The 13,782-nt window shown below is 41.3% G+C and overlaps 59 non-coding genes across 59 annotated transcripts; all 59 read right to left on the bottom strand.

Annotated features, from left to right (window-relative positions):
- Positions 1-92: 92 nt before the first annotated feature.
- Trnal-caa (transfer RNA leucine (anticodon CAA)) lies at positions 93-208 on the bottom strand. The gene is made up of 2 exons: positions 171-208; positions 93-138 (listed from the first exon to the last, which is right to left on the bottom strand). It is a non-coding gene; the product is annotated as a tRNA-Leu (tRNA).
- A 96-nt stretch (positions 209-304) lies between these two features.
- On the bottom strand, positions 305-420 carry Trnal-caa (transfer RNA leucine (anticodon CAA)). Its single transcript has 2 exons — positions 383-420; positions 305-350 (listed from the first exon to the last, which is right to left on the bottom strand). It is a non-coding gene; the product is annotated as a tRNA-Leu (tRNA).
- Positions 421-515: 95 nt separating this feature from the next.
- Positions 516-631, bottom strand: Trnal-caa (transfer RNA leucine (anticodon CAA)). Its single transcript has 2 exons — positions 594-631; positions 516-561 (listed from the first exon to the last, which is right to left on the bottom strand). It is a non-coding gene; the product is annotated as a tRNA-Leu (tRNA).
- A 96-nt stretch (positions 632-727) lies between these two features.
- Positions 728-843, bottom strand: Trnal-caa (transfer RNA leucine (anticodon CAA)). Its single transcript has 2 exons — positions 806-843; positions 728-773 (listed from the first exon to the last, which is right to left on the bottom strand). It is a non-coding gene; the product is annotated as a tRNA-Leu (tRNA).
- A 96-nt stretch (positions 844-939) lies between these two features.
- Trnal-caa (transfer RNA leucine (anticodon CAA)) lies at positions 940-1,055 on the bottom strand. Its single transcript has 2 exons — positions 1,018-1,055; positions 940-985 (listed from the first exon to the last, which is right to left on the bottom strand). It is a non-coding gene; the product is annotated as a tRNA-Leu (tRNA).
- Positions 1,056-1,151: 96 nt separating this feature from the next.
- Positions 1,152-1,267, bottom strand: Trnal-caa (transfer RNA leucine (anticodon CAA)). Its single transcript has 2 exons — positions 1,230-1,267; positions 1,152-1,197 (listed from the first exon to the last, which is right to left on the bottom strand). It is a non-coding gene; the product is annotated as a tRNA-Leu (tRNA).
- A 95-nt stretch (positions 1,268-1,362) lies between these two features.
- On the bottom strand, positions 1,363-1,478 carry Trnal-caa (transfer RNA leucine (anticodon CAA)). The gene is made up of 2 exons: positions 1,441-1,478; positions 1,363-1,408 (listed from the first exon to the last, which is right to left on the bottom strand). It is a non-coding gene; the product is annotated as a tRNA-Leu (tRNA).
- A 308-nt stretch (positions 1,479-1,786) lies between these two features.
- On the bottom strand, positions 1,787-1,902 carry Trnal-caa (transfer RNA leucine (anticodon CAA)). Its single transcript has 2 exons — positions 1,865-1,902; positions 1,787-1,832 (listed from the first exon to the last, which is right to left on the bottom strand). It is a non-coding gene; the product is annotated as a tRNA-Leu (tRNA).
- A 96-nt stretch (positions 1,903-1,998) lies between these two features.
- Positions 1,999-2,114, bottom strand: Trnal-caa (transfer RNA leucine (anticodon CAA)). Its single transcript has 2 exons — positions 2,077-2,114; positions 1,999-2,044 (listed from the first exon to the last, which is right to left on the bottom strand). It is a non-coding gene; the product is annotated as a tRNA-Leu (tRNA).
- A 96-nt stretch (positions 2,115-2,210) lies between these two features.
- Positions 2,211-2,326, bottom strand: Trnal-caa (transfer RNA leucine (anticodon CAA)). The gene is made up of 2 exons: positions 2,289-2,326; positions 2,211-2,256 (listed from the first exon to the last, which is right to left on the bottom strand). It is a non-coding gene; the product is annotated as a tRNA-Leu (tRNA).
- Positions 2,327-2,421: 95 nt separating this feature from the next.
- On the bottom strand, positions 2,422-2,537 carry Trnal-caa (transfer RNA leucine (anticodon CAA)). Its single transcript has 2 exons — positions 2,500-2,537; positions 2,422-2,467 (listed from the first exon to the last, which is right to left on the bottom strand). It is a non-coding gene; the product is annotated as a tRNA-Leu (tRNA).
- Positions 2,538-2,633: 96 nt separating this feature from the next.
- Trnal-caa (transfer RNA leucine (anticodon CAA)) lies at positions 2,634-2,749 on the bottom strand. Its single transcript has 2 exons — positions 2,712-2,749; positions 2,634-2,679 (listed from the first exon to the last, which is right to left on the bottom strand). It is a non-coding gene; the product is annotated as a tRNA-Leu (tRNA).
- A 96-nt stretch (positions 2,750-2,845) lies between these two features.
- Trnal-caa (transfer RNA leucine (anticodon CAA)) lies at positions 2,846-2,961 on the bottom strand. The gene is made up of 2 exons: positions 2,924-2,961; positions 2,846-2,891 (listed from the first exon to the last, which is right to left on the bottom strand). It is a non-coding gene; the product is annotated as a tRNA-Leu (tRNA).
- A 96-nt stretch (positions 2,962-3,057) lies between these two features.
- Positions 3,058-3,173, bottom strand: Trnal-caa (transfer RNA leucine (anticodon CAA)). The gene is made up of 2 exons: positions 3,136-3,173; positions 3,058-3,103 (listed from the first exon to the last, which is right to left on the bottom strand). It is a non-coding gene; the product is annotated as a tRNA-Leu (tRNA).
- Positions 3,174-3,268: 95 nt separating this feature from the next.
- Positions 3,269-3,384, bottom strand: Trnal-caa (transfer RNA leucine (anticodon CAA)). The gene is made up of 2 exons: positions 3,347-3,384; positions 3,269-3,314 (listed from the first exon to the last, which is right to left on the bottom strand). It is a non-coding gene; the product is annotated as a tRNA-Leu (tRNA).
- Positions 3,385-3,480: 96 nt separating this feature from the next.
- Trnal-caa (transfer RNA leucine (anticodon CAA)) lies at positions 3,481-3,596 on the bottom strand. Its single transcript has 2 exons — positions 3,559-3,596; positions 3,481-3,526 (listed from the first exon to the last, which is right to left on the bottom strand). It is a non-coding gene; the product is annotated as a tRNA-Leu (tRNA).
- Positions 3,597-3,692: 96 nt separating this feature from the next.
- Trnal-caa (transfer RNA leucine (anticodon CAA)) lies at positions 3,693-3,808 on the bottom strand. The gene is made up of 2 exons: positions 3,771-3,808; positions 3,693-3,738 (listed from the first exon to the last, which is right to left on the bottom strand). It is a non-coding gene; the product is annotated as a tRNA-Leu (tRNA).
- A 96-nt stretch (positions 3,809-3,904) lies between these two features.
- On the bottom strand, positions 3,905-4,020 carry Trnal-caa (transfer RNA leucine (anticodon CAA)). Its single transcript has 2 exons — positions 3,983-4,020; positions 3,905-3,950 (listed from the first exon to the last, which is right to left on the bottom strand). It is a non-coding gene; the product is annotated as a tRNA-Leu (tRNA).
- Positions 4,021-4,116: 96 nt separating this feature from the next.
- On the bottom strand, positions 4,117-4,232 carry Trnal-caa (transfer RNA leucine (anticodon CAA)). The gene is made up of 2 exons: positions 4,195-4,232; positions 4,117-4,162 (listed from the first exon to the last, which is right to left on the bottom strand). It is a non-coding gene; the product is annotated as a tRNA-Leu (tRNA).
- A 96-nt stretch (positions 4,233-4,328) lies between these two features.
- On the bottom strand, positions 4,329-4,444 carry Trnal-caa (transfer RNA leucine (anticodon CAA)). Its single transcript has 2 exons — positions 4,407-4,444; positions 4,329-4,374 (listed from the first exon to the last, which is right to left on the bottom strand). It is a non-coding gene; the product is annotated as a tRNA-Leu (tRNA).
- Positions 4,445-4,540: 96 nt separating this feature from the next.
- Positions 4,541-4,656, bottom strand: Trnal-caa (transfer RNA leucine (anticodon CAA)). The gene is made up of 2 exons: positions 4,619-4,656; positions 4,541-4,586 (listed from the first exon to the last, which is right to left on the bottom strand). It is a non-coding gene; the product is annotated as a tRNA-Leu (tRNA).
- Positions 4,657-4,751: 95 nt separating this feature from the next.
- On the bottom strand, positions 4,752-4,867 carry Trnal-caa (transfer RNA leucine (anticodon CAA)). Its single transcript has 2 exons — positions 4,830-4,867; positions 4,752-4,797 (listed from the first exon to the last, which is right to left on the bottom strand). It is a non-coding gene; the product is annotated as a tRNA-Leu (tRNA).
- A 306-nt stretch (positions 4,868-5,173) lies between these two features.
- Trnal-caa (transfer RNA leucine (anticodon CAA)) lies at positions 5,174-5,289 on the bottom strand. The gene is made up of 2 exons: positions 5,252-5,289; positions 5,174-5,219 (listed from the first exon to the last, which is right to left on the bottom strand). It is a non-coding gene; the product is annotated as a tRNA-Leu (tRNA).
- Positions 5,290-5,385: 96 nt separating this feature from the next.
- Trnal-caa (transfer RNA leucine (anticodon CAA)) lies at positions 5,386-5,501 on the bottom strand. Its single transcript has 2 exons — positions 5,464-5,501; positions 5,386-5,431 (listed from the first exon to the last, which is right to left on the bottom strand). It is a non-coding gene; the product is annotated as a tRNA-Leu (tRNA).
- A 95-nt stretch (positions 5,502-5,596) lies between these two features.
- On the bottom strand, positions 5,597-5,712 carry Trnal-caa (transfer RNA leucine (anticodon CAA)). The gene is made up of 2 exons: positions 5,675-5,712; positions 5,597-5,642 (listed from the first exon to the last, which is right to left on the bottom strand). It is a non-coding gene; the product is annotated as a tRNA-Leu (tRNA).
- A 96-nt stretch (positions 5,713-5,808) lies between these two features.
- Positions 5,809-5,924, bottom strand: Trnal-caa (transfer RNA leucine (anticodon CAA)). Its single transcript has 2 exons — positions 5,887-5,924; positions 5,809-5,854 (listed from the first exon to the last, which is right to left on the bottom strand). It is a non-coding gene; the product is annotated as a tRNA-Leu (tRNA).
- Positions 5,925-6,020: 96 nt separating this feature from the next.
- Trnal-caa (transfer RNA leucine (anticodon CAA)) lies at positions 6,021-6,136 on the bottom strand. The gene is made up of 2 exons: positions 6,099-6,136; positions 6,021-6,066 (listed from the first exon to the last, which is right to left on the bottom strand). It is a non-coding gene; the product is annotated as a tRNA-Leu (tRNA).
- A 96-nt stretch (positions 6,137-6,232) lies between these two features.
- Trnal-caa (transfer RNA leucine (anticodon CAA)) lies at positions 6,233-6,349 on the bottom strand. Its single transcript has 2 exons — positions 6,312-6,349; positions 6,233-6,278 (listed from the first exon to the last, which is right to left on the bottom strand). It is a non-coding gene; the product is annotated as a tRNA-Leu (tRNA).
- A 95-nt stretch (positions 6,350-6,444) lies between these two features.
- Trnam-cau (transfer RNA methionine (anticodon CAU)) lies at positions 6,445-6,560 on the bottom strand. The gene is made up of 2 exons: positions 6,523-6,560; positions 6,445-6,490 (listed from the first exon to the last, which is right to left on the bottom strand). It is a non-coding gene; the product is annotated as a tRNA-Met (tRNA).
- Positions 6,561-6,656: 96 nt separating this feature from the next.
- Trnal-caa (transfer RNA leucine (anticodon CAA)) lies at positions 6,657-6,772 on the bottom strand. Its single transcript has 2 exons — positions 6,735-6,772; positions 6,657-6,702 (listed from the first exon to the last, which is right to left on the bottom strand). It is a non-coding gene; the product is annotated as a tRNA-Leu (tRNA).
- A 96-nt stretch (positions 6,773-6,868) lies between these two features.
- Trnal-caa (transfer RNA leucine (anticodon CAA)) lies at positions 6,869-6,984 on the bottom strand. The gene is made up of 2 exons: positions 6,947-6,984; positions 6,869-6,914 (listed from the first exon to the last, which is right to left on the bottom strand). It is a non-coding gene; the product is annotated as a tRNA-Leu (tRNA).
- Positions 6,985-7,291: 307 nt separating this feature from the next.
- On the bottom strand, positions 7,292-7,407 carry Trnal-caa (transfer RNA leucine (anticodon CAA)). The gene is made up of 2 exons: positions 7,370-7,407; positions 7,292-7,337 (listed from the first exon to the last, which is right to left on the bottom strand). It is a non-coding gene; the product is annotated as a tRNA-Leu (tRNA).
- A 308-nt stretch (positions 7,408-7,715) lies between these two features.
- Positions 7,716-7,831, bottom strand: Trnal-caa (transfer RNA leucine (anticodon CAA)). Its single transcript has 2 exons — positions 7,794-7,831; positions 7,716-7,761 (listed from the first exon to the last, which is right to left on the bottom strand). It is a non-coding gene; the product is annotated as a tRNA-Leu (tRNA).
- Positions 7,832-7,927: 96 nt separating this feature from the next.
- Positions 7,928-8,043, bottom strand: Trnal-caa (transfer RNA leucine (anticodon CAA)). The gene is made up of 2 exons: positions 8,006-8,043; positions 7,928-7,973 (listed from the first exon to the last, which is right to left on the bottom strand). It is a non-coding gene; the product is annotated as a tRNA-Leu (tRNA).
- A 96-nt stretch (positions 8,044-8,139) lies between these two features.
- Trnal-caa (transfer RNA leucine (anticodon CAA)) lies at positions 8,140-8,256 on the bottom strand. Its single transcript has 2 exons — positions 8,219-8,256; positions 8,140-8,185 (listed from the first exon to the last, which is right to left on the bottom strand). It is a non-coding gene; the product is annotated as a tRNA-Leu (tRNA).
- Positions 8,257-8,351: 95 nt separating this feature from the next.
- Positions 8,352-8,467, bottom strand: Trnam-cau (transfer RNA methionine (anticodon CAU)). Its single transcript has 2 exons — positions 8,430-8,467; positions 8,352-8,397 (listed from the first exon to the last, which is right to left on the bottom strand). It is a non-coding gene; the product is annotated as a tRNA-Met (tRNA).
- A 96-nt stretch (positions 8,468-8,563) lies between these two features.
- Trnal-caa (transfer RNA leucine (anticodon CAA)) lies at positions 8,564-8,679 on the bottom strand. The gene is made up of 2 exons: positions 8,642-8,679; positions 8,564-8,609 (listed from the first exon to the last, which is right to left on the bottom strand). It is a non-coding gene; the product is annotated as a tRNA-Leu (tRNA).
- Positions 8,680-8,775: 96 nt separating this feature from the next.
- Trnal-caa (transfer RNA leucine (anticodon CAA)) lies at positions 8,776-8,891 on the bottom strand. Its single transcript has 2 exons — positions 8,854-8,891; positions 8,776-8,821 (listed from the first exon to the last, which is right to left on the bottom strand). It is a non-coding gene; the product is annotated as a tRNA-Leu (tRNA).
- A 307-nt stretch (positions 8,892-9,198) lies between these two features.
- Positions 9,199-9,314, bottom strand: Trnal-caa (transfer RNA leucine (anticodon CAA)). The gene is made up of 2 exons: positions 9,277-9,314; positions 9,199-9,244 (listed from the first exon to the last, which is right to left on the bottom strand). It is a non-coding gene; the product is annotated as a tRNA-Leu (tRNA).
- Positions 9,315-9,622: 308 nt separating this feature from the next.
- Trnal-caa (transfer RNA leucine (anticodon CAA)) lies at positions 9,623-9,738 on the bottom strand. Its single transcript has 2 exons — positions 9,701-9,738; positions 9,623-9,668 (listed from the first exon to the last, which is right to left on the bottom strand). It is a non-coding gene; the product is annotated as a tRNA-Leu (tRNA).
- Positions 9,739-9,834: 96 nt separating this feature from the next.
- Positions 9,835-9,950, bottom strand: Trnal-caa (transfer RNA leucine (anticodon CAA)). Its single transcript has 2 exons — positions 9,913-9,950; positions 9,835-9,880 (listed from the first exon to the last, which is right to left on the bottom strand). It is a non-coding gene; the product is annotated as a tRNA-Leu (tRNA).
- A 96-nt stretch (positions 9,951-10,046) lies between these two features.
- On the bottom strand, positions 10,047-10,162 carry Trnal-caa (transfer RNA leucine (anticodon CAA)). Its single transcript has 2 exons — positions 10,125-10,162; positions 10,047-10,092 (listed from the first exon to the last, which is right to left on the bottom strand). It is a non-coding gene; the product is annotated as a tRNA-Leu (tRNA).
- A 96-nt stretch (positions 10,163-10,258) lies between these two features.
- Positions 10,259-10,374, bottom strand: Trnal-caa (transfer RNA leucine (anticodon CAA)). The gene is made up of 2 exons: positions 10,337-10,374; positions 10,259-10,304 (listed from the first exon to the last, which is right to left on the bottom strand). It is a non-coding gene; the product is annotated as a tRNA-Leu (tRNA).
- Positions 10,375-10,470: 96 nt separating this feature from the next.
- On the bottom strand, positions 10,471-10,586 carry Trnal-caa (transfer RNA leucine (anticodon CAA)). The gene is made up of 2 exons: positions 10,549-10,586; positions 10,471-10,516 (listed from the first exon to the last, which is right to left on the bottom strand). It is a non-coding gene; the product is annotated as a tRNA-Leu (tRNA).
- Positions 10,587-10,681: 95 nt separating this feature from the next.
- On the bottom strand, positions 10,682-10,797 carry Trnal-caa (transfer RNA leucine (anticodon CAA)). The gene is made up of 2 exons: positions 10,760-10,797; positions 10,682-10,727 (listed from the first exon to the last, which is right to left on the bottom strand). It is a non-coding gene; the product is annotated as a tRNA-Leu (tRNA).
- Positions 10,798-10,893: 96 nt separating this feature from the next.
- Positions 10,894-11,009, bottom strand: Trnac-aca (transfer RNA cysteine (anticodon ACA)). The gene is made up of 2 exons: positions 10,972-11,009; positions 10,894-10,939 (listed from the first exon to the last, which is right to left on the bottom strand). It is a non-coding gene; the product is annotated as a tRNA-Cys (tRNA).
- A 96-nt stretch (positions 11,010-11,105) lies between these two features.
- Trnal-caa (transfer RNA leucine (anticodon CAA)) lies at positions 11,106-11,221 on the bottom strand. The gene is made up of 2 exons: positions 11,184-11,221; positions 11,106-11,151 (listed from the first exon to the last, which is right to left on the bottom strand). It is a non-coding gene; the product is annotated as a tRNA-Leu (tRNA).
- A 96-nt stretch (positions 11,222-11,317) lies between these two features.
- On the bottom strand, positions 11,318-11,433 carry Trnal-caa (transfer RNA leucine (anticodon CAA)). The gene is made up of 2 exons: positions 11,396-11,433; positions 11,318-11,363 (listed from the first exon to the last, which is right to left on the bottom strand). It is a non-coding gene; the product is annotated as a tRNA-Leu (tRNA).
- Positions 11,434-11,528: 95 nt separating this feature from the next.
- On the bottom strand, positions 11,529-11,644 carry Trnal-caa (transfer RNA leucine (anticodon CAA)). Its single transcript has 2 exons — positions 11,607-11,644; positions 11,529-11,574 (listed from the first exon to the last, which is right to left on the bottom strand). It is a non-coding gene; the product is annotated as a tRNA-Leu (tRNA).
- Positions 11,645-11,740: 96 nt separating this feature from the next.
- Positions 11,741-11,856, bottom strand: Trnal-caa (transfer RNA leucine (anticodon CAA)). The gene is made up of 2 exons: positions 11,819-11,856; positions 11,741-11,786 (listed from the first exon to the last, which is right to left on the bottom strand). It is a non-coding gene; the product is annotated as a tRNA-Leu (tRNA).
- A 96-nt stretch (positions 11,857-11,952) lies between these two features.
- On the bottom strand, positions 11,953-12,068 carry Trnal-caa (transfer RNA leucine (anticodon CAA)). Its single transcript has 2 exons — positions 12,031-12,068; positions 11,953-11,998 (listed from the first exon to the last, which is right to left on the bottom strand). It is a non-coding gene; the product is annotated as a tRNA-Leu (tRNA).
- A 96-nt stretch (positions 12,069-12,164) lies between these two features.
- On the bottom strand, positions 12,165-12,280 carry Trnal-caa (transfer RNA leucine (anticodon CAA)). The gene is made up of 2 exons: positions 12,243-12,280; positions 12,165-12,210 (listed from the first exon to the last, which is right to left on the bottom strand). It is a non-coding gene; the product is annotated as a tRNA-Leu (tRNA).
- Positions 12,281-12,376: 96 nt separating this feature from the next.
- Trnal-caa (transfer RNA leucine (anticodon CAA)) lies at positions 12,377-12,492 on the bottom strand. The gene is made up of 2 exons: positions 12,455-12,492; positions 12,377-12,422 (listed from the first exon to the last, which is right to left on the bottom strand). It is a non-coding gene; the product is annotated as a tRNA-Leu (tRNA).
- Positions 12,493-12,588: 96 nt separating this feature from the next.
- On the bottom strand, positions 12,589-12,704 carry Trnal-caa (transfer RNA leucine (anticodon CAA)). Its single transcript has 2 exons — positions 12,667-12,704; positions 12,589-12,634 (listed from the first exon to the last, which is right to left on the bottom strand). It is a non-coding gene; the product is annotated as a tRNA-Leu (tRNA).
- A 96-nt stretch (positions 12,705-12,800) lies between these two features.
- On the bottom strand, positions 12,801-12,916 carry Trnac-aca (transfer RNA cysteine (anticodon ACA)). The gene is made up of 2 exons: positions 12,879-12,916; positions 12,801-12,846 (listed from the first exon to the last, which is right to left on the bottom strand). It is a non-coding gene; the product is annotated as a tRNA-Cys (tRNA).
- A 95-nt stretch (positions 12,917-13,011) lies between these two features.
- On the bottom strand, positions 13,012-13,127 carry Trnal-caa (transfer RNA leucine (anticodon CAA)). The gene is made up of 2 exons: positions 13,090-13,127; positions 13,012-13,057 (listed from the first exon to the last, which is right to left on the bottom strand). It is a non-coding gene; the product is annotated as a tRNA-Leu (tRNA).
- A 96-nt stretch (positions 13,128-13,223) lies between these two features.
- Positions 13,224-13,339, bottom strand: Trnal-caa (transfer RNA leucine (anticodon CAA)). The gene is made up of 2 exons: positions 13,302-13,339; positions 13,224-13,269 (listed from the first exon to the last, which is right to left on the bottom strand). It is a non-coding gene; the product is annotated as a tRNA-Leu (tRNA).
- A 96-nt stretch (positions 13,340-13,435) lies between these two features.
- On the bottom strand, positions 13,436-13,551 carry Trnal-caa (transfer RNA leucine (anticodon CAA)). Its single transcript has 2 exons — positions 13,514-13,551; positions 13,436-13,481 (listed from the first exon to the last, which is right to left on the bottom strand). It is a non-coding gene; the product is annotated as a tRNA-Leu (tRNA).
- A 96-nt stretch (positions 13,552-13,647) lies between these two features.
- On the bottom strand, positions 13,648-13,763 carry Trnal-caa (transfer RNA leucine (anticodon CAA)). Its single transcript has 2 exons — positions 13,726-13,763; positions 13,648-13,693 (listed from the first exon to the last, which is right to left on the bottom strand). It is a non-coding gene; the product is annotated as a tRNA-Leu (tRNA).
- Positions 13,764-13,782: the final 19 nt, after the last annotated feature.

Genomic DNA, 13,782 nt, shown 5'->3' with positions numbered 1-13,782 from the left:
GAACGTGTTTTCTCCAGTCTTAAAAATAGATAACATGGTGATGTGAGAAATTTAAACAAAAAATAAAATTATATCAAAATTTGTAAAAATGCTGTCAGGAGTGGGATTCGAACCCACGCCCACATCCGTGGACCAGAACACTCATAGTTCTAGGTAAGGAATCACAGTCCCTTGAGTCTGGATCCTTAGACCGCTCGGCCATCCTGACCTGTGAACGTGTTTTCTCCAGTCTTAAAAATAGATAACATGGTGATGTGAGAAATTTAAACAAAAAATAAAATTATATCAAAATTTGTAAAAATGTTGTCAGGAGTGGGATTCGAACCCACGCCCACATCCGTGGACCAGAACACTCATAGTTCTAGGTAAGGAATCACAGTCCCTTGAGTCTGGCGCCTTAGACCGCTCGGCAATCCTGACAAGTGAACGCGCTTTCTCCAGTCTTAAAAATACATAACATGGTGATGTGAGAAATGTAAACAAAAATAAAATTATATCAAAATTTGTGATAATGTTGTCAGGAGTGGGATTCGAACCCACGCCCACATCCGTGGACCAGAACACTCATAGTTCTAGGTAAGGAATCACAGTCCCTTGAGTCTGGCGCCTTAGACCGCTTGACCATCCTGACATGTGAACGTCTTTTCTCCAGTCTTAAAAATAGATAACATGGTGATGTGAGAAATTTAAACAAAAAATAAAATTATATCAAAATTTGTAAAAATGTTGTCAGGAGTGGGATTCGAACCCACGCCCACATCCGTGGACCAGAACACTCATAGTTCTAGGTAAGGAATCACAGTCCCTTGAGTCTGGATCCTTAGACCGCTCGGCCATCCTGACCTGTGAACGTGTTTTCTCCAGTCTTAAAAATAGATAACATGGTGATGTGAGAAATTTAAACAAAAAATAAAATTATATCAAAATTTGTAAAAATGTTGTCAGGAGTGGGATTCGAACCCACGCCCAAATCCGTGGACCAGAACACTCATAGTTCTAGGTAAGGAATCACAGTCCCTTGAGTCTGGCGCCTTAGACCGCTCGGCCATCCTGACATGTGAACGTGCTTTCTCCAGTCTTGAAAATAGATAACATGGTGATGTGAGAAATTTAAACAAAAAATAAAATTATATCAAAATTTGTAAAAATGTTGTCAGGAGTGGGATTCGAACCCACGCCCACATCCGTGGACCAGAACACTCATAGTTCAAGGTAAGGAAACACAGTCCCTTGAGTCTGGCGCCTTAGACCGCTCGGCCATCCTGACCTGTGACCGTGTTTTCCCCAATCTTAAAAATAGATAACATGGTGATGTGAGAAATTTAAACAAAAATAAAATTATATCAAAATTTGTAAAAATGTTGTCAGGAGTGGGATTCGAACCCACGCCCACATCCGTGGACCAGAACACTCATAGTTCTAGGTAAGGAATCACAGTCCCTTGAGTCTGGCGCCTTAGACCGCTCGGCCATCCTGACATGCGAACGTGCTTTCTCCAGTCTTAAAAATAGATAACATGGTTATGTGAGAAATTTAAACAAACAATAAAATTATATCAAAATTTGTAAAAATGTTGTCAGGAGTGGGATTCGAACCCACGCCCACATCCGTGGACCAGAACACTCATAGTTCTAGGTAACGAATCACAGTCCCTTGAGTCTGGCGCCAAAGACCGCTTGACCATCCTGACATTTGAACGTGTTTTGTCCAGTCTTAAAAATAGATAACATGGTGATGTGAGAAATTTAAACAAAAAAAAAAATTATATCAAAATTTGTAAAAATGTTGTCAGGAGTGGGATTCGAACCCACGCCCACATCCGTGGACCAGAACACTCATAGTTCTACGTAAGGAATCACAGTCCCTTGAGTCTGGATCCTTAGACCGCTCGGCCATCCTGACCTGTGAACGTGTTTTCTCCAGTCTTAAAAATAGATAACATGGTGATGTGAGAAATTTAAACAAAAAAAAAAATTATATCAAAATTTGTAAAAATGTTGTCAGGAGTGGGATTCGAACCCACGCCCACATCCGTGGACCAGAACACTCATAGTTCTAGGTAAGGAATCACAGTCCCTTGAGTCTGGCGCCTTAGACCGCCCGGCCATCCTGACATGTGAACGTGCTTTCTCCAGTCTTGAAAATAGATAACATGGTGATGTGAGAAATTTAAACAAAAAATAAAATTATATCAAAATTTGTAAAAATGTTGTCAGGAGTGGGATTCGAACCCACGCCCACATCCGTGGACCAGAACACTCATAGTTCTAGGTAAGGAATCACAGTCCCTTGAGTCTGGCGCCTTAGACCGCTCGGCCATCCTGACATGTGAACGCGCTTTCTCCAGTCTTAAAAATACATAACATGGTGATGTGAGAAATGTAAACAAAAATAAAATTATATCAAAATTTGTGATAATGTTGTCAGGAGTGGGATTCGAACCCACGCCCACATCCGTGGACCAGAACACTCATAGTTCTAGGTAACGAATCACAGTCCCTTGAGTCTGGCGCCTTAGACCGCTTGACCATCCTGACATGTGAACGTGTTTTCTCCAGTCTTAAAAATAGATAACATGGTGATGTGAGAAATTTAAACAAAAAATAAAATTATATCAAAATTTGTAAAAATGTTGTCAGGAGTGGGATTCGAACCCACGCCCACATCCGTGGACCAGAACACTCATAGTTCTAGGTAAGGAATCACAGTCCCTTGAGTCTGGATCCTTAGACCGCTCGGCCATCCTGACCTGTGAACGTGTTTTCTCCAGTCTTAAAAATAGATAACATGGTGATGTGAGAAATTTAAACAAAAAATAAAATTATATCAAAATTTGTAAAAATGTTGTCAGGAGTGGGATTCGAACCCACGCCCACATCCGTGGACCAGAACACTCATAGTTCTAGGTAAGGAATCACAGTCCCTTGAGTCTGGCGCCTTAGACCGCTCGGCCATCCTGACATGTGAACGTGCTTTCTCCAGTCTTGAAAATAGATAACATGGTGATGTGAGAAATTTAAACAAAAAATAAAATTATATCAAAATTTGTAAAAATGTTGTCAGGAGTGGGATTCGAACCCACGCCCACATCCGTGGACCAGAACACTCATAGTTCTAGGTAAGGAATCACAGTCCCTTGAGTCTGGCGCCTTAGACCGCTCGGCCATCCTGACCTGTGACCGTGTATTTCCCAATCTTAAAAATAGATAACATGGTGATGTGAGAAATTTAAACAAAAATAAAATTATATCAAAATTTGTAAAAATGTTGTCAGGAGTGGGATTCGAACCCACGCCCACATCCGTGGACCAGAACACTCATAGTTCTAGGTAAGGAATCACAGTCCCTTGAGTCTGGCGCCTTAGACCGCTCGGCCATCCTGACATGCGAACGTGCTTTCTCCAGTCTTAAAAATAGATAACATGGTGATGTGAGAAATTTAAACAAACAATAAAATTATATCAAAATTTGTAAAAATGTTGTCAGGAGTGGGATTCGAACCCACGCCCACATCCGTGGACCAGAAAACTCACAGTTCTAGGTAAGGAATCACAGTCCCTTGAGTCTGGCGCCATAGACCGCTCGGCCATCCTGACATGTGAACGTGTTTTCTCCAGTCTTAAAAATAGATAACATGGTGATGTGAGAAATTTAAACAAAAAATAAAATTATATCAAAATTTTTAAAAATGTTGTCAGGAGTGGGATTCGAACCCACGCCCACATCCGTGGACCAGAACACTCATAGTTCTATGTAAGGAATCACAGTCCCTTGAGTCTGGCGCCTTAGACCGCTCGGCCATCCTGACATGTGAACATGTTTTCTCCAGTCTTAAAAATAGATAACATGGTGATGTGAAAAATTTAAACAAAAAATAAAATTATATCAAAATTTGTAAAAATGTTGTCAGGAGTGGGATTCGAACCCACGCCCAAATCCGTGGACCAGAACACTCATAGTTCTAGGTAAGGAATCACAGTCCCTTGAGTCTAGCGCCTTAGACCGCTCGGCCATCCTGACATGTGAACGTGCTTTCTCCAGTCTTGAAAATAGATAACATGGTGATGTGAGAAATTTAAACAAAAAATAAAATTATATCAAAATTTGTAAAAATGTTGTCAGGAGTGGGATTCGAACCCACGCCCACATCCGTGGACCAGAACACTCATAGTTCAAGGTAAGGAATCACAGTCCCTTGAGTCTGGCGCCTTAGACCGCTCGGCCATCCTGACATGTGAACGTGCTTTCTCCAGTCTTGAAAATAGATAACATGGTGATGTGAAAAATTTAAACAAAAAATAAAATTATATCAAAATTTGTAAAAATGTTGTCAGGAGTGGGATTCGAACCCACGCCCAAATCCGTGGACCAGAACACTCATAGTTCTAGGTAAGGAATCACAGTCCCTTGAGTCTGGCGCCTTAGACCGCTCGGCCATCCTGACATGTGAACGTGCTTTCTCCAGTCTTGAAAATAGATAACATGGTGATGTGAGAAATTTAAACAAAAAATAAAATTATATCAAAATTTGTAAAAATGTTGTCAGGAGTGGGATTCAAACCCACGCCCACATCCGTGGACCAGAACACTCATAGTTCTAGGTAAGGAAACACAGTCCCTTGAGTCTGGCGCCTTAGACCGCTCGGCCATCCTGACCTGTGACCGTGTTTTCCCCAATCTTAAAAATAGATAACATGGTGATGTGAGAAATTTAAACAAAAATAAAATTATATCAAAATTTGTAAAAATGTTGTCAGGAGTGGGATTCGAACCCACGCCCACATCCGTGGACCAGAACACTCATAGTTCTAGGTAAGGAATCACAGTCCCTTGAGTCTGGCGCCTTAGACCGCTCGGCCATCCTGACATGCGACCGTGCTTTCTCCAGTCTTAAAAATAGATAACATGGTGATGTGAGAAATTTAAACAAACAATAAAATTATATCAAAATTTGTAAAAATGTTGTCAGGAGTGGGATTCGAACCCACGCCCACATCCGTGGACCAGAACACTCATAGTTCTAGGTAACGAATCACAGTCCCTTGAGTCTGGCGCCAAAGACCGCTTGACCATCCTGACATTTGAACGTGTTTTCTCCAGTCTTAAAAATAGATAACATGGTGATGTGAGAAATTTAAACAAAAAAAAATTATATCAAAATTTGTAAAAATGTTGTCAGGAGTGGGATTCGAACCCACGCCCACATCCGTGGACCAGAACACTCATAGTTCTAGGTAAGGAATCACAGTCCCTTGAGTCTGGCGCCTTAGACCGCCCGGCCATCCTGACATGTGAACGTGCTTTCTCCAGTCTTGAAAATAGATAACATGGTGATGTGAGAAATTTAAACAAAAAATAAAATTATATCAAAATTTGTAAAAATGTTGTCAGGAGTGGGATTCGAACCCACGCCCACATCCGTGGACCAGAACACTCATAGTTCTAGGTAAGGAATCACAGTCCCTTGAGTCTGGCGCCTTAGACCGCTCGGCCATCCTGACATGTGAACGCGCTTTCTCCAGTCTTAAAAATACATAACATGGTGATGTGAGAAATGTAAACAAAAATAAAATTATATCAAAATTTGTGATAATGTTGTCAGGAGTGGGATTCGAACCCACGCCCACATCCGTGGACCAGAACACTCATAGTTCTAGGTAACGAATCACAGTCCCTTGAGTCTGGCGCCTTAGACCGCTTGACCATCCTGACATGTGAACGTGTTTTCTCCAGTCTTAAAAATAGATAACATGGTGATGTGAGAAATTTAAACAAAAAATAAAATTATATCAAAATTTGTAAAAATGTTGTCAGGAGTGGGATTCGAACCCACGCCCACATCCGTGGACCAGAACACTCATAGTTCTAGGTAAGGAATCACAGTCCCTTGAGTCTGGATCCTTAGACCGCTCGGCCATCCTGACCTGTGAACGTGTTTTCTCCAGTCTTAAAAATAGATAACATGGTGATGTGAGAAATTTAAACAAAAAATAAAATTATATCAAAATTTGTAAAAATGTTGTCAGGAGTGGGATTCGAACCCACGCCCACATCCGTGGACCAGAACACTCATAGTTCTAGGTAAGGAATCACAGTCCCTTGAGTCTGGCGCCTTAGACCGCTCGGCCATCCTGACATGTGAACGTGCTTTCTCCAGTCTTGAAAATAGATAACATGGTGATGTGAGAAATTTAAACAAAAAATAAAATTATATCAAAATTTGTAAAAATGTTGTCAGGAGTGGGATTCGAACCCACGCCCACATCCGTGGACCAGAACACTCATAGTTCTAGGTAAGGAATCACAGCCCCCTTGAGTCTGGCGCCTTAGACCGCTCGGCCATCCTGACCTGTGACCGTGTATTTCCCAATCTTAAAAATAGATAACATGGTGATGTGAGAAATTTAAACAAAAATAAAATTATATCAAAATTTGTAAAAATGTTGTCAGGAGTGGGATTCGAACCCACGCCCACATCCGTGGACCAGAACACTCATAGTTCTAGGTAAGGAATCACAGTCCCATGAGTCTGGCGCCTTAGACCGCTCGGCCATCCTGACATGCGAACGTGCTTTCTCCAGTCTTAAAAATAGATAACATGGTGATGTGAGAAATTTAAACAAACAATAAAATTATATCAAAATTTGTAAAAATGTTGTCAGGAGTGGGATTCGAACCCACGCCCACATCCGTGGACCAGAAAACTCACAGTTATAGGTAAGGAATCACAGTCCCTTGAGTCTGGCGCCATTGACAGCTCGGCCATCCTGACATGTGAACGTGTTTTCTCCAGTCTTAAAAATAGATAACATGGTGATGTGAGAAATTTAAACAAAAAATAAAATTATATCAAAATTTTTAAAAATGTTGTCAGGAGTGGGATTCGAACCCACGCCCACATCCGTGGACCAGAACACTCATAGTTCTATGTAAGGAATCACAGTCCCTTGAGTCTGGCGCCTTAGACCGCTCGGCCATCCTGACATGTGAACATGTTTTCTCCAGTCTTAAAAATAGATAACATGGTGATGTGAAAAATTTAAACAAAAAATAAAATTATATCAAAATTTGTAAAAATGTTGTCAGGAGTGGGATTCGAACCACCGCCCACATCCGTGGACCAGAACACTCATAGTTCTAGGTAAGTAATCACAGTCCCTTGAGTCTGGCGCCATAGACCGCTCGGCCATCCTGACATGTGAACGTGTTTTCTCCAGTCTTAAAAATAGATAACATGGTGATGTGAGAAATTTAAACAAAAATAAAATTATATCAAAATTTGTAAAAATGTTGTCAGGAGTGGGATTCGAACCCACGCCCACATCCGTGGACCAGAACACTCATAGTTCTAGGTAACGAATCACAGTCCCTTGAGTCTGGCGACTTAGACCGCTCGGCCATCCTGACATGTGAACGTGTTTTCTCCAGTCTTAAAAATAGATAAAATGGTGATGTGAGAAATTTAAACAAAAAATAAAATTATATCAAAATTTGTAAAAATGTTGTCAGGAGTGGGATTCGAACCCACGCCCACATCCGTGGACCAGAACACTCATAGTTCTAGGTAAGGAATCACAGTCCCTTGAGTCCGGCGCCTTAGACCGCTCGTCCATCCTGACATGTGAAAGTGCTTCCTCCAGTCTTAAAAATAGATAACATGGTGATGTGAGAAATTTAAACAAAAAATAAAATTATATCAAAATTTGTAAAAATGTTGTCAGGAGTGGGATTCGAACCCACGCCCACATCCGTGGACCAGAACACTCATAGTTCTAGGTAAGGAATCACAGTCCCTTGAGTCTGGATCCTTAGACCGCTCGGCCATCCTGACCTGTGAACGTGTTTTCTCCAGTCTTAAAAATAGATAACATGGTGATGTGAGAAATTTAAACAAAAAATAAAATTATATCAAAATTTGTAAAAATGTTGTCAGGAGTGGGATTCGAACCCACGCCCACATCCGTGGACCAGAACACTCATAGTTCTAGGTAAGGAATCACAGTCCCTTGAGTCTGGCGCCTTAGACCGCTCGGCCATCCTGACATGTGAACGTGCTTTCTCCAGTCTTGAAAATAGATAACATGGTGATGTGAGAAATTTAAACAAAAAATAAAATTATATCAAAATTTGTAAAAATGTTGTCAGGAGTGGGATTCGAACCCACGCCCACATCCGTGGACCAGAACACTCATAGTTCTAGGTAAGGAATCACAGCCCCCTTGAGTCTGGCGCCTTAGACCGCTCGGCCATCCTGACCTGTGACCGTGTATTTCCCAATCTTAAAAATAGATAACATGGTGATGTGAGAAATTTAAACAAAAATAAAATTATATCAAAATTTGTAAAAATGTTGTCAGGAGTGGGATTCGAACCCACGCCCACATCCGTGGACCAGAACACTCATAGTTCTAGGTAAGGAATCACAGTCCCATGAGTCTGGCGCCTTAGACCGCTCGGCCATCCTGACATGCGAACGTGCTTTCTCCAGTCTTAAAAATAGATAACATGGTGATGTGAGAAATTTAAACAAACAATAAAATTATATCAAAATTTGTAAAAATGTTGTCAGGAGTGGGATTCGAACCCACGCCCACATCCGTGGACCAGAAAACTCACAGTTATAGGTAAGGAATCACAGTCCCTTGAGTCTGGCGCCATTGACAGCTCGGCCATCCTGACATGTGAACGTGTTTTCTCCAGTCTTAAAAATAGATAACATGGTGATGTGAGAAATTTAAACAAAAAATAAAATTATATCAAAATTTTTAAAAATGTTGTCAGGAGTGGGATTCGAACCCACGCCCACATCCGTGGACCAGAACACTCATAGTTCTATGTAAGGAATCACAGTCCCTTGAGTCTGGCGCCTTAGACCGCTCGGCCATCCTGACATGTGAACATGTTTTCTCCAGTCTTAAAAATAGATAACATGGTGATGTGAAAAATTTAAACAAAAAATAAAATTATATCAAAATTTGTAAAAATGTTGTCAGGAGTGGGATTCGAACCACCGCCCACATCCGTGGACCAGAACACTCATAGTTCTAGGTAAGTAATCACAGTCCCTTGAGTCTGGCGCCATAGACCGCTCGGCCATCCTGACATGTGAACGTGTTTTCTCCAGTCTTAAAAATAGATAACATGGTGATGTGAGAAATTTAAACAAAAATAAAATTATATCAAAATTTGTAAAAATGTTGTCAGGAGTGGGATTCGAACCCACGCCCACATCCGTGGACCAGAACACTCATAGTTCTAGGTAACGAATCACAGTCCCTTGAGTCTGGCGACTTAGACCGCTCGGCCATCCTGACATGTGAACGTGTTTTCTCCAGTCTTAAAAATAGATAAAATGGTGATGTGAGAAATTTAAACAAAAAATAAAATTATATCAAAATTTGTAAAAATGTTGTCAGGAGTGGGATTCGAACCCACGCCCACATCCGTGGACCAGAACACTCATAGTTCTAGGTAAGGAATCACAGTCCCTTGAGTCCGGCGCCTTAGACCGCTCGTCCATCCTGACATGTGAAAGTGCTTCCTCCAGTCTTAAAAATAGATAACATGGTGATGTGAGAAATTTAAACAAAAAATAAAATTATATCAAAATTTGTAAAAATGTTGTCAGGAGTGGGATTCGAACCCACGCCCACATCCGTGGACCAGAACACTCATAGTTCTAGGTAAGAAATCACAGTCCCTTGAGTCTGGAGCCTTAGACCGCTCGGCCATCCTGACATGTGAACGTGCTTTCTCCAGTCTTAAAAAAAGATAACATGGTGATGTGAGAAATTTAAACAAAAAATAAAATTATATCAAAATTTGTAAAAATGTTGTCAGGAGTGGGATTCGAACCCACGCCCACATCCGTGGACCAGAACACTCATAGTTCTAGGTAAGGAATCACAGTCCCTTGAGTCTGGCGCCTTAGACCGCTCGGCCATCCTGACCTGTGACCGTGTTTTCCCCAGTCTTAAAAATAGATAACATGGTGATGTGAGAAATTTAAACAAAAAATAAAATTATATCAAAATTTGTAAAAATGTTGTCAAGAGTGGGATTCGAATCCACGCCCACATCCGTGGACCAGAACACTCATAGTTCTAGGTAAGGAATCACAGTCCCTTGAGTCTGGCGCCTTAGACCGCTCGGCCATCCTGACATGCGAACGTGCTTTCTCCAGTCTTTAAAATAGATAACATGGTGATGTGAGAAATTTAAACAAAAAATAAAATTATATCAAAATTTGTAAAAATGTTGTCAGGAGTGGGATTCGAACCCACGCCCACATCCGTGGACCAGAACACTCATAGTTCTAGGTAAGGAATCACAGTCCCTTGAGCCTGGCGCCTTAGACCGCTCGGCCATCCTGACATGTGAACGTGTTTTCTCTAGTCTTAAAAATAGATAACATGGTGATGTGAGAAATTCAACCAAAAAATAACATTATATCAAAATTTGTAAAAATGTTGTCAGGAGTGGGATTCGAACCCACGCCCACATCCGTGAACCAGAACACTCATAGTTCTAGGTAAGGAATCACAGTCACTTGAGTCTGGCGCCTTAGACCGCCCGGCCATCCTGACATGTGAACGTGTTTTCTCCAGTCTTAAAAATAGATAACATGGTGATGTGAGAAATTTAAACAAAAAAAAAATTATATCAGAATTTGTAAAAATGTTGTCATGAGTGGGATTCGAACCCACGCCCACTTCCGTGGACCAGAACACTCATAGTTCTAGGTAAGGAATCACAGTCCCTTGAGTCTGGCGCCTTAGACCGCTTGGCCATCCTGACATTTGAACGTGTTTTCTCCAGTCTTAAAAATAGATAACATGGTGATGTGAGAAATTTAAACAAAAAATAAAATTATATCAAAATTTGTAAAAATGTGGTCAGGAGTGGGATTCGAACCCACGCCCACATCCGTGGACCAGAACACTCATAGTTCTAGGTAAGGAATCACAGTCCCTGTAGTCTGGCGCCTTAGACCGCTCGGCCATCCTGACACGTGAACGTGTTTTCTCCAGTCTTAAAAATAGATAACATGGTGATGTGAGAAATTTAAACAAAAAAAAAAATTATATCAAAATTTGTAAAAATGTTGTCAGGAGTGGGATTCGAACCCACGCCCACATCCGTGCACCAGAACACTCATAGTTCTAGGTTAGGAATCACAGTCCCTTGAGTCTGGCGCCTTAGACCGCTCGGCCATCCTGACATGTGACCGTGTTTTCTCCAGTCTTAAAAATAGATAACATGGTGATGTGAGAAATTTAAACAAAAAATAAAATTATACCAAAATTTGTAAAAATGTTGTCAGGAGTGGGCGTCGAACCCACGCCCACATCCGTGGACCAGAACACTCATAGTTCTAGGTAAGGAATCACAGTCCCTTGAGTCTGGCGCCTTAGACCGCTCGGCCATCCTGACATGTGAACGCGCTTTCTCCAGTCTTAAAAATATATAACATGGTGATGTGAGAAATTTAAACAAAAATAAAATTATATCAAAATTTGTGATAATGTTGTCAGGAGTGGGATTCGAACCCACGCCCACATCCGTGGACCAGAACACTCATAGTTCTAGGTAACGAATCACAGTCCCTTGAGTCTGGCGCCTTAGACCGCTCGGCCATCCTGACATGTGAACGTGTTGTCTCCAGTCTTAAAAATAGATAACATGGTGATGTGAGAAATTTAAACAAAAAATAAAATTATATCAAAATTTGTAAAAATGCTGTCAGGAGTGGGATTCGAACCCACGCCCACATTCGTGGACCAGAACACTCATAGTTCTAGGTAAGGAATCACAGTCCCTTGAGTCTGGCGCCTTAGACCGCTCGGCCATCCTGACATGTGAACGTGTTTTCTCCAGTCTTAAAAATAGATAACATGGTGATGTGAGAAATTTAAACAAAAAAAAAAATGATATCAAAATTTGTAAAAATGTTGTCAGGAGTTGGATTCGAACCCACGCCCACATCCGTGGACCAGAACACTCATAGTTCTAGGTAAGGAATCACAGTCCCTTGAGTCTGGCGCCTTAGACCGCTCGGCCATCCTGACATGTGAACGTGTTTTCTCCAGTCTTAAAAATAGATAACATGGTGATGTGAGAAATTTAAACAAAAAATAAAATTACATTAAAATTTGTAAAAATTTTGTCAGGAGTGGGATTCGAACCCACGCCCACATCCGTGGACCAGAACACTCATAGTTCTAGGTAAAGAAACGACGTACCTTGAGTCTGGCGCCTTAGACCGCTCGGCCATCCTGACATCTGAACGTGTTTTCTCCAGTCTTAAAAATAGATAACATGGTGATGTGAGAAATTTAAACAAAAAATAAAATTATATCAAAATTTGTAAAAATGTTGTCAGGAGTGGGATTCGAACCCACGCCCACATCCGTGGACCAGAACACTCATAGTTCTAGGTAAGGAGTCACAATCCCTTGAGTCTGGCGCCTTAGCCCGCTCGGCCATCCTGACATGCGAACGTGCTTTCTCCAGTCTTGAAAATAGATAACATGGTGATGTGAGAAATTTAAACAAAAAATAAAATTATATCAAAATTTGTAAAAATGTTGTCAGGAGTGGGATTCCAACCCACGCCCACATCCGTGGACCAGAACACTCATAGTTCTAGGTAACGAATCACAGTCCCTTGAGTCTGGCGCCTTAGACCGCTCGGCCATCCTGACATGTGAACGTGTTTTCTCCAGTCTTAAAAATAGATAACATGGTGATGTGAGAAATTTAAACAAAAAATAAAATTATATCAAAATTTGTAAAAATGTCGTCAGGAGTGGGATTCGAACCCACGCCCACATCCGTGGACCAGAACACTCATAGTTCTAGGTAAGGAATCACAGTCCCTGTAGTCTGGCACCTTAGACCTCTCAGTCATCCTGACACGTGAACGTGTTTTCTCCAGTCTTAAAAATAGATAACATAGTGATGTGGAAATTTAAACTTAAAATAAAATTATATCAAAATTTGTAAAAATGTTGTCAGGAATGGGATTCGAACCCACGCCCACATCCGTGGACCAGAACACTCATAGTTCTAGGTAAGGAATCACAGTCCCTTGAGTCTGGCGCCTTAGACCGCTCGGCCATCCTGACATGTGAACGTGTTTTCTCCAGTCTTAAAAATAGATAACATGGTGATGTGAGAAATTTAAACAAAAAATAAAATTACATCAAAATTTGTAAAAATGTTGTCAGGAGTGGGATTCGAACCCACGCCCACATCCGTGGACCAGAACACTCATAGTTCTAGGTAAAGAAACAACGTCCCTTGAGTCTGGCGCCTTAGACCGCTCGGCCATCCTGACATGTGAACGTGTTTTCTCCAGTCTTAAAAATAGATAACATGGTGATGTGAGAAATTTAAACAAAAAATAAAATTATATCAAAATTTGTAAAAATGTTGTCAGGAGTGGGATTCGAACCCACGCCCACATCCGTGGACCAGAACACTCATAGTTCTAGGTAAGGAATCACAGTCCCTTGAGTCTGGCGCCTTAGACCGCTCGGCCATCCTGACATGTGAACGTGCTACCTCCAGTCTTAAAAATAGATAACATGGTGATTTGAGAAATTTAAACAAAAAATAAAATTATATCAAAATTTGTAAAAATGTTGTCAGGAGTGGGATTCGAACCCACGCCCACATCCGTGGACCAGAACACTCATAGTTCTAGGTAAGGAATCACAGTCCCTTGAGTCTGGCGCCTTAGCCCGCTCGGCCATCCTGACATGCGAACGTGCTTTCTCC

This window comes from Euprymna scolopes, chromosome 33, assembly GCF_053919585.1.
Source record: "Euprymna scolopes isolate OS-2025 chromosome 33, ASM5391958v1, whole genome shotgun sequence".
Lineage (NCBI taxonomy): Eukaryota > Metazoa > Mollusca > Cephalopoda > Sepiida > Sepiolidae > Euprymna > Euprymna scolopes.
This window is presented reverse-complemented; position numbering and strand designations above follow the sequence as displayed.